This window comes from Euprymna scolopes, chromosome 41 (assembly GCF_053919585.1).
Source record: "Euprymna scolopes isolate OS-2025 chromosome 41, ASM5391958v1, whole genome shotgun sequence".
Lineage (NCBI taxonomy): Eukaryota > Metazoa > Mollusca > Cephalopoda > Sepiida > Sepiolidae > Euprymna > Euprymna scolopes.
This window is the reverse complement of record NC_136522.1, coordinates 56,234,570-56,239,396: the sequence shown is the minus strand read 5'-3', so window position 1 is coordinate 56,239,396 and position 4,827 is coordinate 56,234,570. Positions and strand designations below refer to the sequence as shown.

Sequence of the window (4,827 nt, the reverse complement as noted above, 5' to 3'; positions counted from 1 at the left end):
ATATTCATACCCACATTATTAGAAGTATTAGTTCATAGCATTAACTTTGGGATTTTTAGTCGCGTGCAAGCGACTTTATCAGTCGCTACGTCTATCAGTCGGTCGGTCTGTCCTTAACACTTTTGTGCTTGCCCTTTTTGATTAAGATCAAAGGTCCGTTGTTAATAGATGCTGTTCTTAGCTTTTTAAGCTTTTCTTGGCCTTTTGGTCAATATCAAAGTTTAGTATCTGTTCCGGCAGATACTGCAAGCAAACACCATATGTGGGGGCAGCCCCGCATATAAGACATTGGTAAATGTAGGGGAAACCCTCCATACCAATGGCCACTATCCAACTCCTCTACCCTCCCCCCCGGGAAGTTGGTTCCTACTTCCCTTTCACTTCTCACTTTACAAATCCGCCTTGTGCCTAATTTGTTCAGTGGGGGAGCAAATAAATACCTTTTTCTTGGCCTTTTGGCCAAGATCAAAGTGTAGTATCTGGTCTTACTACATGATCTACTTATGTTTGTAACTTTGTGATATAAAGTGGGGACTCACTTTTCTGTATTAATTTGATGTAAAATGATCACCCACTTTACAACCAGTCAGTCTCAAAGCCATTCAAGTCACTCTCCAGATCATTCTAGTTGTTTTTGAAGAATTTCAGTTATTTTTAAGTAGTCAAGTCATTCTTAAGGTTATTCAACTCATCCTTAAGTTCATTAAAGTCATTCTACGTCGTTTACTTTTTAAGTCATTTCAGCGCATTTTTCGGTCATTTTAGTTTATCTTTAAGAATTTCATGTCAATTCTACATTCACGCATTCATTCATAACACGAGAGCACGCGACTAATGGCTATCGTCCTGTTTCCTGTATATCAGGCAAATTTCTTTAACTTTAGACATTTAAGCTTTATCTTAGCACTTTCGTCGTTCATTCGATTCAAGTTTTTTTCCCAATATTTTCCAACTTATTATTATTATTCCCCATGCTTCCGTTCAGTCTTGAAAGACAAAGGATACACCTTAGGGGCAGTAGCGCGTGTAATTGTGAGACAAGGGTTGCGCAATCTTCAAACACACCTCTCCTGAATCGACACTGTTTGAGTCCAGTAGCAAGGAGAAGACCAGGACGACTGGAAACAATGCCGCGATAAGCGGAGAGAACATACAGCACCTGAAAGTCCCAAATAGTCACTCATTTAGTACTGGCCAGGTTCAACGTTGCTTAACTTCGGTGATCTAGCGGGTGCCGGTGTGTGAACGTCATTATATCGTATTTATTACCATTATTGTTATTACTATTATCAGAATTAGCATTTGTATCATAAAATTAAGAGTTATAATAATAACATTAGTTATAATAATTATAATAATAATTGTTATAATAACTGTTAGAAAAATAATTATGATAATAAAAAAACAAACGCGGTTAAGTACGCTAAGAGGAAAGGAATAGCAATACAAACAAAAAACAGAATAAAAGTAGCAAAAATCAGAAAAATAAGGAAAAGATAAACGAGGAAATTTACAAGAGTTGAAGAAATCAAATAAAAGTGAGATAAAATAACAAGATAAAATTGAAAAAAAAAATAAAACGATCGAAATGAACGGAGAAGAATGCAAAAAAAAGAGGGGGTGGTTAAAAATGAAGTAAAACTTAAAAGACGAAAGAAAGAAAATAATACGTTATGAATTAGTGCAGGAAGCAAGACAAGTGAAGAATGAAAAAAAAAACACATGGAAATAAGAAAATCAAAAAGATCGCTTAGTCAAAAATGACTGACGGTCTGGATCTATCTCAAGTACTTACTGGATCGGTACATGTCAGGCGAACTCTCGCTTGATGCACAATTCAGCTAAGCCTCGTTCTGAGGTATTCCATTCTGCGCATGCGTCGAAGCAGCAGATTTCTTTATTATTTTTCCTGCATTGCTTCAAGAACTATTCCTCTTTCATTGTTTCAAGTTTTATGTATATTCGAGTTTGTTTGTTTTTTTTTTATTTCCAACTTATGACTATTTTAGCATTAACAATTTTATTACGACGCGTAAATTGTATTTCCTATTTAAAAATATTTTACATTTTCCTCTTATTTATTTAAACATCTTTAGTAAAATAATGGGCATGTATATAAGTGACGCGTACGCTGTGCAAATAAAATGTCCGACTATAGTACAAGACGAACCGAAAGGTTACCTTTATATTAGCTGCAAGGGTAGGGAAGAGGGCGTTCCTCTGTCCTCAACTGTAAATAAATTATACTTTTTAGCATTTGACAGAGATTTGAACCTCGATGTCCCGACTCATTAGCGAACATGGCTATCCGCATACCTACTGTGTCAGTAGGATGTGTCGGTGAGAATGCATAAGCTCTACTTATGAGTTATTTAAAACGTCTCCTGCAAAAAGAACACATCAATTAGAAACTTTCCGAATGTCAATAACGGAACGCACTGAATAAAAAAAAAATCTATTATATGAATTACTAGAACGGTTAAAAGAAAATGTTAAAATGCTGACGACACTGAGTATCCAGATTTCTTTAAAAAAAAGCATAAACAAGTTTTATGTTGAATAGAATTCTTGCGTTTGAGTTGAACACAATGTTGCTCTTACGTTATTTGTACTATTACCGTTATAATATTGAGTGTTAACTAGTCTAGCAAGATAATCATTCGACTTTTATCAAATGTATCTCATCTGGTGCAGATATATTTGTCAAACGTGGGAATAAATGTGTCCTTTAGAAATTCCCGTCAGTTCGGAAAAAAAGATCCGCAAGTTCAGCGAGATACTCCTGAAGTTCTCAGGTGATACCGACCGAAACATTGTGCTATTAAAATTTGAGATGAGAGAATAGACCAAATAGTCCTAATTAATAAGAAATTACCAATCTTAAACTGGGTCCTGGATATAACTTTAAACTATATCCGATGGTGAGGGACCCAGCTTGCAGGCCTTAGGGAGTGTGGAGTCACCCTTTAATTGCCATTGCTCCCAGGTCCCAACTATGGGTTTAATAGAATACGACTTAAAAAACAAATATACTATATTAAAAAATCGTTCTTCAAAATCACCAGATTCGGCATTAAATAACCTGAAAAGGTTTGATATGCCGTAAAACAAAACAACCAACCAACCAATCTTAAACTGAAAAACGAAAACAAAAAATTTAGTCCTTCCCAAAATATGAACTACTTGGAGATCATTTCTAAAAACAAAGAAATAAATTAAATTGATTAGCTTTTGGAGTTGAAGAAATAACTAATCCTATTATTTAAAAAAAAAGGGAGTAACTCAAGCTTCTGGGTTCGACCTTTCCCCCTGATCTGAAATAGAACACGTACATCAAATCTGTTGCCAATGTCACTGGGAAAAATGGCGGGATCATTTTTCGGCTCTAGTAGATACCTCACTGTTAATGTTTGTATGAGAGCAAAGTGCTTTCATGGATAGTGCTGTGTAGGCAAATGTACATGGAGTACATTAAGGTAGGACCTGCTAGAAACATCTTATCCTGCCTTGAGATTTAAAATAGATTTTATAGCCTAGCGGGGTGTACTTTTTTCTATTCCCTGCAACATCTTTCTCATATAATCGACGTTGCAAACCGGTCTCTGTTTTATCGTTATTTTCATGGCAACTGCTTGACGGAGCCCCAATCTATTATGCCCCTCCCGCCAAACGTTCATGAAAAGCACTCGTCTCACTCAAACCACTATTGGTAATTACCCCCACTCTTTTTCTGTGCTTAAACCTAATTGTAGATTTCAATGGACAAAGCTTTTTTTTTAGAACTGCACGCATGTTAAACTCTGTACCGTTTCCCTGCTTTCTAGCTAACTATAATATGGTCGTCTTCAAGTCCAAAGTAAACAAGTTCTTAATTTGCTGTCCCAATTTTTACTACTAAGGATCACTAAGATATTGTCCCATTGGCTACCGTACACTCGTTAACACTTATCCTCTAGTGACCTCCGGGCTTTTATAAGTACTGACACCTTTGTAAAATAAGAATTATGGCAGGTATTGATTTTTATGTACAGGCTGAGACGTTCTGTTTGTTCCTGAAGTTCTAATTGCAAATACTTTTTCAATCTTGGTCTAGTTCTATGGAAGTAACACAATATAACTGTTATTGCATCTATGATTACAACTGCCCGGTGAAACCGATATTGCCATGGTGAGAATGTTTGTATTTGCTCACTGTAACAAATAATCTCGTTTTATGCTAGTTAATTTCAATTTATATAATTATTAGCAAGCTGCCCGGCGTTGCCCGGTCGTAAATCACGCATAAATCTGTAATATAATTTAATCCCGAAACTGAAATATGTGCATGCGAGCATTATGCTTTTTATTTTTAAAACTGTTCACTTCGTGTTAATACAAAAATATACTCTATCTAAGATCGAAACCGAAATCTAAAAACAGTGAATTAATTACAATAATCATTAGGCCTGCAAGGAAGGATCTTTAAAAACATAAAAAAATCTTGGCATGTTAACAATTAACACATGCTCATTTGTGAGACAGTTGACAGATAAAAATCCGATAATGCGTATGTATAATTTTTCAATTTTGATAACTTAGCAAACCGTTTTTTTGCGATGATAACCGATTGAAAAATTTTCCATGTGTTTAATGTGCTGTATACCAAATTTTGTCGCCAGATAAAACATTCGTTGAGTATATAGGTTGAGAAGTGTCCACACATTTTCACTTTTATAGATATATTAGACTAGATGAAAATATGTGGTCTTTGCTTGCCTTCTTGCATTTTGTCTTCAGTATCGGTGTATTCCACCTTTTAAAAAGAGATTACAGGTGAACTTATACATA

At 35.3% G+C, this 4,827-nt stretch overlaps 1 pseudogene; it reads left to right on the top strand.

The window, feature by feature from the left end:
* Positions 1–438: 438 nt before the first annotated feature.
* LOC145266783 (U2 spliceosomal RNA) lies at positions 439–576 on the top strand (annotated as a pseudogene).
* Positions 577–4,827: the final 4,251 nt, after the last annotated feature.